The sequence below is a fragment of the Lactuca saligna genome, chromosome 4, assembly GCF_052625555.1.
Source record: "Lactuca saligna cultivar CGN05327 chromosome 4, ASM5262555v1, whole genome shotgun sequence".
In the NCBI taxonomy this organism is placed as follows: domain Eukaryota; kingdom Viridiplantae; phylum Streptophyta; class Magnoliopsida; order Asterales; family Asteraceae; genus Lactuca; species Lactuca saligna.
Window position 1 is genome coordinate 119,278,031 of NC_136420.1, and position 12,034 is coordinate 119,290,064.

At 36.9% G+C, this 12,034-nt stretch overlaps 1 pseudogene; it reads right to left on the minus strand.

Annotated features, from left to right (window-relative positions):
* Nucleotides 1-618: 618 nt before the first annotated feature.
* LOC145040088 (poly [ADP-ribose] polymerase 1-like) lies at nucleotides 619-9,206 on the minus strand (annotated as a pseudogene).
* Nucleotides 9,207-12,034: the final 2,828 nt, after the last annotated feature.

The window sequence follows — 12,034 nt, forward strand, 5'->3', positions numbered from 1 at the left end:
GCTGTCTGCAGTCCCTGGCTATGTGGCATTCCTTTCCACTCTTGTGGTACCCATAAGAAGACCAACATCCCCCTTCATCCCTTCTGACTTCCCTGTCGATAATCAACGACCCTCATCCATTTTGATGCAGGCTGCGACTACACCGGGGCTGCCTTTGCTCCCTCAGCTGGAGTTGAATCTCTAACTCGCGCCGCCTGGTGGCCTCCTGCAACTCCAACAAGGTACTACATCTCTGCGTGGATACGAATTTTTTGATATCCATCTTGAGCATGCTCAAGTACCGGGTCATCTGAGCCTTCTCCGAAGTAAACTTAGGGTAAAACATTGCCCTCTGTGTAAACATCTTGTTGATCTCCGTTACCGACTCTGAATACAGTTTTAGCTCCAAAAACTCTTGAGCCAACCTTTCCCGCTCAACCCACGGAACATAACAGGTACTAAACATGTCACGGAACTCATCCCAAGTAACCGCAGCTTGCTGTGCGTCAGAATATGATCCTGTAGTCAACCACCACCAATCCTTTTCCTCGAGTCTCAGCAGGTTTAGAGCACACCTCACCCTCTGGTCAGCAGGGCATGAACACGTGAAGAAACATCCCTCCACGTCTGACAGCCATATCATCGCCACAATCGGATCCTAAACTCCCCAAAGGTAAGGGGCTTCGTATTATCGAAGTCCCGATATTGAAAACCCTGACTGGCTGCTCCCCTTGCTGCTGTTACAGTCGTTGCGGCTGCTGCAGCTGCCGTCTCTACAAGAGCTACATAGCGCTCATCGAAGTACTCAACCATGGTGGTCTTGATCGACCCAAACATTTCCGGTAACTGAGCCCGGAACATAGCAGCAATCTCATCATGTAGGATCTCACGAATACTAGCATCCAACTCATCTGTCCTCATCTGACCACTGACCTCGGGTGGTGCTGATCCCTCCTGACCACCCTTTCCTGATCCTGATCCAAAGCGTCTCATAACCACCATACTGAAATTCATCAAGAAGGATGTCAGACATTCCTCATAAAATCCTGGACACTATCTCCTAAACAAAACCCTAGGGGTTGTGACTTCCTAGATAAGCATATGGGTCCTATGCTTTCAGTAGTATGGGCCCATACTACCCTCCACACCTACCCATATTTGTCTTAAGTATCATCATAACACCCTAACAACATATACAGACATAACAAGTGCTCAATCCTCACTCCTAGAGGAATATTGAATATCTCATACCTGACCTCTCGGCTTCCTACTACTCACCCATCAATGAAACTTCCACCAACCCTGTAGCACTAGTGTATGCTAGTCATATATAATGTTGGACCCTATAGAATTTCAAATATCCAATCCTACCCTAAGGTTAAATTGAACATTCTCGGGCTATAATATCTTAATTATGCACAACCACGAAGCATACATTAAATATCTACAGTAATGATGTCAATTTCATACAAAGGAAACCCTAGGCTAGCAGGCATCATATAATCAGGAAATTCTATCATGCAATTCCTGAAGATCTCTAGCCTAGTACTAGCATACTGTTCTAATCATATCACATAATCAAATAACTTGTATGGTATTTTGGGGTCTACTTACTGGCTCCGGCTGATCGTAGCCTCTGCATCCTCCTTTACTTATTTGAAAACAATTTGAAAATATTTCCTTGATATGATACTGGATTCACACGAATGCTCCTCCGATTCACTCAACCCAATTATTTCATTACCCTCTCTCTCTCTCTCTCTCTCTCTCCCATTGTTGCGCCAACACACATACGAGATGACATGATATAGGTAATCGGATGTTAAAAAAATTAAGAAATAGAGGTAGAAGGAGGTGTATGTCTTTAAATAAAAAATTACATGTTGAAATTTGTAACTTGTAGATGCAATTTATGGTGGTATTGTGGTGGATGGTTGGCGGTTAGTGGTGGCTTTTACATGTTTCTGGCAAGGCGAAGTTTAGAAAAGAGGTGGAGAAAAATAAATCAGTTCTACCAGATTTACGTTTAAATGGGTGACATGAAAATAGGGTGGGTGGGGAAGGTAGTAGGGCCACTTTTATTTTACAAATTACAAATAATAGAAAAATAAGTAATAAGTAATAACTAAATAAAAAGTAGTAATAAGTAAGCTACATATAATCATTTCAAGTTTGTTGAAGGAAGAAATACGCAAGTTTAAACTAACAAGAGATGAAACATTCCAGTTTACTACAAACGAGGGACGGTCCGAGTTAATTTTAAAAAGTAATGATAAACATGTCTTTTGGTACGTATACAAGGGACGATTCGTGTCATTTAATATATATATATATATATATATATATATATATATATATATATATATATATATATATATATATATTGTAACACTCATAAAATTTACGCAAATTTAAACCATTTTAATTCACTCAAAAACCATTAAGTTATTACAACTTGTTTTCAAAATAGTTTAAACATTAGAGTATCCCAAGAACCTAGTCACAAAATCATGAAATATGAGGAGGGGTACCATCACGACTTTGCCTTGTCACGATCTCCGGATGTACCTGAAACAATAAACTAAAACTGTAAGCCCGAAAGCTTCGTGAGTTCCCCCAAAATACCCATACACGTAAAGAAATGAACGACATACTATGGGCCCAATCAACCATCCGGTTGGAATACCCCTGGCCCTAAACCTTCAGGTTGGAATGCCAACATACTACGAGTCTAATCATCCTATCAATATGGAATACTCTCGGCCCACAACCATCGGGTTGGAATGCCCGGACACATACACATACAACAACAACTACTATGGGTCCAATCATCCCTCAGGATGGAATACCCCAGTCCATTAACCATCAGGTTAGAATGCCAACCTAGTATGAGTCCAATCATCCTACAGGGATGGAATACTCCTGACCCGCAACCATCTGGTTGAAATGCCCTACCTACTACGAGTCCAATCATCCTACCGGGATGGAATACTCCTGGCCCATAACCATCGGGTTGCTATGCCCACACACTTACAAATACGTGCACCTTTCAGATAATCACATAACAGTCTACAGAAACAACATACTAGGGCCTTCTCATCCTACCGCGATGAAATACCCTCTACTATTGGTCAAACATGTGCATATATAACAGGTAATCTACTACCATCATTTAGACAGTCAGACCAACCATAGGTCACTAAGCATAGCCACATCCAACCAACCAGGATTCCGATCTAATCAATCAATACTAACACACAATCATCCTTTCTAGCAAAATACCAACTAACATATCATATCCGTAACTATCTCAAATAACAATCAAAGCGCCGGTCTTGGTGCCTTAGAGCCTAGGGTATAACAAGGATAACTCACCTTGCAACTGTCGTACCGAACCACAAAAGAAAAATCCCAAAGCACTGCTCCCGACTCCAACACCTATAGCCATCAATGGTCCATTGACATAAATATTCACTTTACCATAATGCCCTTGAAGGTCAAATGGGTCAGAGTCAAAGTTCTAGCCAAAGTCAACCTTCGTGATTACCCCTACTCTCCTTGTCAACGTACGGACTCGCCGAGTCCTTAAACACAAAAGACTCTCATATCACAAATCGACTTGTCAAGTCACCCCATGAGTCGTCGTGTCCATCAATCTCCGAGTCCTATCCAGTCCAATTCACTGAGTCACCACACAACTCACTGATTCGAGTCTTAACAGAAGAGGTTAGGGGTCTGCGCTATAACTCGCCGAGTCCAAGAACAGACTCGTTGAGTCCACGGAAATCTTCTTCAGACTCGCCGAGTTGTTCATCCAACTCGTCGAGTCCATTCCCATCATCATATGACTCGCTGAGTCACTCATGAGACTCGCTGAGTCTCTTCAGTCCTTCATCCATACAATCACTTTTTGAGCCATTCAGAGGCTACAAACTGTAGATCCATACTCCTAGGGCATGACTCTCACGTAAAGCTGCCAACTTTACGTGACTACAAGGTGCCATTGGCCCAAAACAAGCTAGGGATAGGGTTTTAAGGCAAGAATGCTTCACAACCAAACCAAAGGTTGATGCTTTATGATTTTCTGGACCAAGGCAAGTCTAGTTCCGAAGTTGCAACCTCAGATCTAAACCCATAATCCGAAATGGATCTTAAACAGACTATAATGGCCCTAAATCCATCCATAAGTTGATCTAGAAAGGAAGGGATCAAGGTAAAAACTTGTTACCTCAAATGTGTGCCCAAACTGAAGTATATTCTAGATCTATATGAGTCCCTTGATGCTATACACTTGATCTATAAGCCTCCTTTGCTAGAATTTCCTTCCAAAGCTTCCAAGCACACTCCAAGGCTCACACACGATTTTAGGGTTTTCTGACTCTCAAGGGGTAACAAGGAGGCTGAGGTGAGGACTTAAGGTCCTTTAAATAGGGTGCAAACCTTAATATTAGGGTTTTTATCTTCCCAACGGCAACTTGTGGAGTCCAGCCGCCGACTCGGCGAGTTGGTCACTTAACTCATGACCAGAACCCGCTCCGACTCGACGTGTCATCGAACCTACTCGTCGAGTAGCTTCCTCAATTTAAACTTTAAGTCCTTAAATCATATTTTTGAAGTTTGGGATGTTACACACACACACATACACACACACACACACACACACACATATATATATATATATATATATATATATATATATATATATATATATATATAGACACACGCAATGCGTATCGTAAAATGCTCAGACGACACACAAATGTGTGTCACGGAAGGCCCTATGATAACGAAAGACGACACGCTTTTTCACGTCATGTATTTACAACAATCATTTACGACGCGCAGTTACGACACGCATTTACGACCCTCATTTATGACACATAATGTGTATCAAGGAAGGCCCTGTCATAAAGGAATATGACACGCATTTGTGTGTCGTAACCTTACGACGCGCGTTTAGGACACACAATGCATATCATTAAAGCCATTGTCATAAATGAAGATGACACACATTTGCGTGTCGTAGTTTAAAATGTTATATATATATATATATATATATATATATATATATATATATATATATATATATACATATATATATATATATATATATATATATATATATATATATATATATGATAGAATTACTAATTTTCAAATTAAACAACAGACTGAAATTGTTATAATACAAAATAAAATACCATACATATGAACGATAATCCATTTAAAAAAATATCATATGTCAAATACAAATAATCATTCCAATACTATCTATTATAAAAAAAAACAAAATACAACATTAAAAGGAACTCGTGAGTAAGTTCTCCTTTGGTAGTCTCCGTGGAAGTGTTCTGCCTTGCAACTTCACCCTTCACATAAGGAACATCAACTCTATGGACACATTCAAGTATCTTCTTAGAGCATTGAAAAAAAAAACGGTGAGTTTTGGCTTTTATAAGTTACACATTGCTATAAGAAGTTACATATTGTGGTTATCAGTAAAAAAAATACATTGCCCATATTGATAATAGAGTAAAGTATGTTGCAATTTTGAGCAACAAAATGAAGAAACATTAAACTACTACTTGTTAATGACCTGCCATTCGAGTTTTGGGACACTTATCTTTAGAAGGTTCCCAGAGGAACATAGTGAAATCATCACTACTTGAAACTAACCTCTCAAGACTTTCACCCTTCATCTTATTGTATCTCTCTAAAGCTGTCTGGTATATATATATATATATATATATATATATATATATATATATATATATATATATACTCAATTCTCATACCAATAAATGAGTACTAAAACATACACACAAAAAAAACATCAATTTACCTCTTTCATCTCTTCTAGAGATGAATAGTGTTTACGTGCATGATCAAAAGCTCTGATCCATGAAAATACTCAACTTAATGCCAATGAATTCACCCAATGTCCATGACCCTATAAGGTGAGATGAGAGCATATCAAGTAATCAAATAACAAGATTGACAAATGTATAAAGAGAGCATATAATTACAGTAAGCAGACTTCCAGAAGCTTTTCCTATTTGTGGGTCCTAAATTTGGATTTCTCCATACTTGCTTCCACTTACTATATGTTTTCCATCTGGTGACCATCCAACACAAAGAACCCAATTCTTGTGCCCTGAATAGATATGTAAAAATATAATAATTGTCTTGGCTTTTTTGATTATGAAGTTATGGTAACAACCATCATATTCACTACATGGAACTTGAGTTTGTAAATGTTCTTTCTATCTCTATAAAGAAAGTAAACTTGTTATGCTGGTTTCTAACCTATACTGGTGAACATAGGCATTTGGGTATTCAAGTCCTAGAGTCGGACAGTTGTGTCACCTGAACCAATTGCTAAGTGTTGTCCATCAGGAAGTAGAAATACAATTTCCAAGGGGTAGAATTTTCCAGGTTGCTTTTGAAGTTTCTTTTGTTCCTGTGCCTCCCATGAATTCACAATCTTTTCAAGAAACAACCGTTTAAATTCTTGAATTGCATCTGACTTACTCAATTCTTCCAACTTATTTCCTCCAATTTTTTCATTGCTAACTCGACCCCACTTCCAGAACACATAGCAGCCTGAACCTTTATCTTCTTCAATGATCTGGAGGATATAATAAATTCATGAAGAAAACACGTATAAGAACATGAGTAAAATGGATGATTTATACATAAATAATACACTTTTTTTTGTAAGAATCACATGTTGATGCCAGTTGATTGGTCAGATAAGCTCAAAGTTGTGTTATAAATGCTTTTTCCATGCTCCAAAATATGCCTAGAATCTTGCGAACTAGATGCTTCATGGAATGCACTTCGCCCTTTGACTTTTACAGTCACCATGCTTTTTGACTCTTCAGTGGCTTCAATTTTATACAAATCAAAACAAAGTTTCTTTAATTTTGAATTGCAGTCAACCAGTTTCTTCAGTGGAAACACAGATTCAAGAATAAAATTGAAAAAACTACCCTTTTTCTTCTCATAACCTTTTGATGACAAAAACTACACATCAGGGCATAATTGTAATTTTAATGACAAAGCTATGTGATGTGAAACAAAGTACTACCATGATTTCTTTATCTCAACATTCAGATTATCCAGTACTCCACTTACCACAAAGCAACTTGTGAATTGGGCACAATTTGACACTCCATTTCATAAATAAAAAAGGTGTTATGTCTTATATATGTAAGATAAACTTACTTGATCGGTGTTGTAGACGATGTACCCATTATACATCAACCCGTATGCCTTAACATTTGATGATACCGACTTTCCACATGGCACAACAACATCATCCTTCCACTTAATGTGTTTAGACTCATTAGGGATCTTCTTCCGAAGTCCTTTACCCGAGTCCTTCCTTTTTGGAGGTTTGTCCATATACTATAAATATATAAGGACAAATAAATAAGTTAATTACTTTCAACATACTAAAGCACAATAATTATTACAAATATATGTATAACTAACCTTGGACTTCTTAAGCTCATACATCTCTCCCAAAGCAACTTCACTTAATAGCATTAAGCCCACCGGATTTTTCTTGTCAGTAAAACAATATTGAGCACTTTTGCTCACCAAATCAGCAAAATAAATCCCTTTTTCAAACTACAATCATAGAAAAGGATTACTTTCTTCACCAATATATATATATATATATATATATATATAGAGAGAGAGAGAGAGAGAGAGAGGACCATGTAGCCGGTTGTAGGAGCTTCAGGGGAGCTACTCATAATCCTTGGCTTAAAATACCAAAATAGTTTGTTAAATGAGAACCTATTAAGAACAATAGATTTCATTAACATCCATGCAAAATACATTATTTCCCTTCTCATCTTGCATGATAGATGAAACTTAAAAGAAAAGGTTTGAAGCTATTATATCATGCCAAAGGAGCATCTTGATCTTGAGTTTATTTTTATATGGAACAAACTTATCAAATTCTCCTTGTCTTTCAATTGTGAAAACATCTTCCAGTTCAAGTGCCCAATCCTACAATTTAAAAAGTACAAACAAGGCCAACCTTTCAACATAATGTCAAAAGACCAAAAAGCCCAAGAAACTTCAAGTCAAAAAAGCCACACCGTATGTGTACGGGTGTGTGTAGTTTGGAGATACTTCTCAACTAACTAATAATCTTCACTATCATGAGGAAGTAGGATCATTTCACATTGAAGCTTTTTATATTTATCAACAAGTGACCCATCATTGTCCACATGAAACCCTACTAGCCTTGAAGATATTTTAATATCCTGAAGTGCTTCCAACATTTTGACCTACAAATATAATAAGAACGAATGTCATCATATTGATGCTAACAAATCAATGAAATCTTAAAAATATAAACAAATAGTCACTGGTACCTTTAATTTGAAGTCATCCTCATCCTTGATTACATGTGGATGAACAGAAGGAATGATTGTAAAAAATTGGTTGTTGGCATCAACAATCAAGCTTTCTTTTAGAGGCCTATCAGTTGCCTCTTTCAATAGATGTTGAAGCTCTATTAGTACTTCAAAACCTTCAACAAAAAACAAACATATTTTTCTTGTAAAACTAATACAAAAAAGATGCATAGATTATAATCACATCATACTAAAATTCATTAGCAGTTTTCCTTACCTTTCTAGAAATTACTTTTGCTAAGATGCACATATTATGTTTCCACGTTAAAAAAACATCTTCATCAACTCTTCTGACACATGATCAAGTTGGCTTTTAGCATCTTTAATTTTATTCTTCTGATGTGAATCTTTATTCACCCCATAATCATTCAAGATCAAGCATTAGAGAACTATGAGAAGCTTTTAAATCAACAGACTACAACGAAAGTAAACAGGGAGAAGATTGAAAATACAATTTCCAAGGGGTAGAATCGTCCGGGATGCTTTTGAATTTTCTTTTGTTTCCACAGCTCCCATGAATTCCTATGGTCGTCCAGACATGAAGTGGAGAAGCTATTCTATTGAAACTTCCAAAATTGTGTAAATCGGTGTACATAGGAAGTTGAATTACTAGATTGATGAGGAATTAAATGGTGACTGGTGAATGGTTGCAGATGGTGGTGGCGGAGATGCGATAAGGTTGTAAAGATGAGGCATTGAGAATGATAATTGATTTTGGTTTCCTTGAGGATGGGGTAAGAGAGCTACAAACGGTGATAGTGGATGAAGTGTTGGTCGATAAGGCCGATACATCGTCGTCGTGCGAGGCCTGAAGAGTCGGTGCAGATTGGAGGTAGTGGAGGTGGGTATCAGGTGGGGTTTTAGGGTTTCTTTTGATTGAAGAGGATTTTAAGAACTTCAAAAATATGAAATTATCGATCTTATACACACCAAATATCAATTCAGAAAAATCGCATATCTGGAAGTCAAAAATATGATTTTAGGAACTTTAAAACTAAAAATCGCATATCATGAAGCTACAAAAAGGTTTTAGGGTTTCTTTTGATCGAAGAGGATTTTACAACATATGAAGAAGAAGGAGGAAAGTATCAGGCGGGGTTTTTAATTTTTTGGGATTTCATTCCCCTTGGCAATTAAAAAATTTGAGAACGCGCTTTCATTAAAGGGTTGCTTTCTAGTAGTGGATCTACCTTCAAATATTGTGTATTTTCCTAGGTTAAACCCTCCTTACATTGCTATCAAAGCGCGAGGGCTTGATCTTCAAATCTAGTTCTAAAGCCAAATATCAAGTGTAGCTAATGCAGTAACTAAAACATCTTAGCTACACAATCCCCTCCGAGAACTTTGTGTTTCACCTACCAAAACGACCATTGGCTATTATAAAAGTGTTAGTGTTGTACACATATCTTGTAATCCATTTCAACATCGACGAACTAAACACTCAATCTCCTCCAAAAAATTCATGTTTCACCCACTAAAGCGATCAGTGTGTACTATAATAGTGTTAGTGTCATACATATGTCATCCAATCCATTTAAACATCAATGAACCAAACATGTGGATAGTTGACATACATTATGTTCGTGATCATGTCGCCTTATGCCGAGTTTCCATCTTGCATATTTCATCCATGTCTTACTATGCTAGTATCCTCATGAAAATGCTTATATAATCTTTATTCCTAGATTTTTGGTCTAGTTTTAATGTTAATCCGAAACATTTGAGCAAACTACAAAGGGATGTTTATGTGTCTTACTATATGTATTATATTGGCTTGTGAATTAGGCCTCAAGGGCGGACACATGAATGTGTAGCAGTAGGTGCATCAAAAAAATTCGATCAAATACAATAACATAAAAACAACAATATTATAAGTGCATTAGATATAACTGTTGGGTTTTGAGCATTCTAACACTCCTATGGTGAACTTGCAACCGTATAAACCTTGGATCTATGTTTTCTCTATTATACATGCAAATAAGATATTTCCAAGGCTTTAATCCTAACTAGCATATTATGAAGTTCTTATACTACAAAGTACTAGTTAGATGACATACCCTTTGATGTAGATTGATGTCTTCAAGCTTTAAGAGCTTATCCCCAATAGTGTGGAAGCCTCAAGTGGAATCACAAATCACCAAAACACCTTGGAAGACTTTATAGAATATGGATACTTGGTTCTCTCTAGTGAAATCGGCTAGCCCTTCTTAGTGTACCACACTAGTGCCAATTTTACCAACCAATGACATCTTTATATAGTATGGAGACTAGGGTTAAACCCATGACCTTTCATTTCATATGATCCATGGGTTAAACACTCCATGGACTATCCATGAAAGCTTAGCCCAACCTAAATGAACTTGGCCCATTCTATATATATAAGAGTCCAAATTTAATTAGTTTATTTTTTTATCACTTAATTAATTCTAAATTAATTCTTGATCAATACTAATTAAATAATATGATTCCATATTAATATATTAGAACTTATAATATATTAATATTAATCATAAATATACTATTCTCAAAAGACTATCCATATAAATTGTGTTGGTGAAGTGCAACCCAAATGGACCATGTCGAGTCGGGTCAAGTACATACCAAATATAGTTATGGACTTAGACATTAATCCAACAGTCTCCCACTTGGATAAGTCTAAAACTATTATTGAGTATGACTTCAAAACCTAACTGGAAATCGTAGCTAATAAAGCCGCTGTCGAACTCTGATCTTGTCAACGAACTTGTCCATTAGATAAGGGATCATATATTCCTCCATTCTAGATATCATATGGACTGAGACATGAATTATAGTCATTCTCTCTATCCATTTGTTGTTTCCCGATTTCCGATTCATGACGACTGACTAATTGAACAAATCAAATCAGTCCTAGCTTGGCCAAGCACTCAACTGTGTCATCATTAAATCATCGAGGGGCCCACATATATCGCTTTTATCCCGAAGGTAAAAGGAATGGATAAACTTTGACTCATATGGCTTGTTCTACTACTTGTTGAATCATACACAAAGGCACGTTTTATAACACCAAGTTACCGAATGCGTTTTCGTGCAATCAATGTACAACCAACTCATAGTAACAACTCATATCTCTAGGTTTGAAGAATATAAGATATTATCGTCTCATGATCACTTGTGATAAAATCCTTGAAGTGATTCCAATGAGCGCGGGTTGAATCCAATACTCAAAACTTATGAGCACTCATGAGTGTTGTAGCCCTTTGTCCAACATCTTAGACCTCTACAAGCCAACCCATGATAGCCTTGATTCATATCTACTTCCAACAGATGACCGACTGTGGATGGTTTGAATAACTTAGTCATTCCGGAAGAATAACCTAGTTTATTCTGGAAGTCAAAACATGCAAAATGAAACACAATAATAATTGAATCCAATATGGTATCAAAACCTATGAACATTAATAAAACACCTTTTATTTATCACCATATGATTACACATTATTCATTGTATACTGTTTCAGCTATCAACTTTATTCTTGAATTTAAAACAATAGTTGTCCCATGCTCCAAGCATGTACACTATGTTTTCTAAACACTAGTCATGCCATACACCAAGTATGCATACTATGTTTGTCTATGAT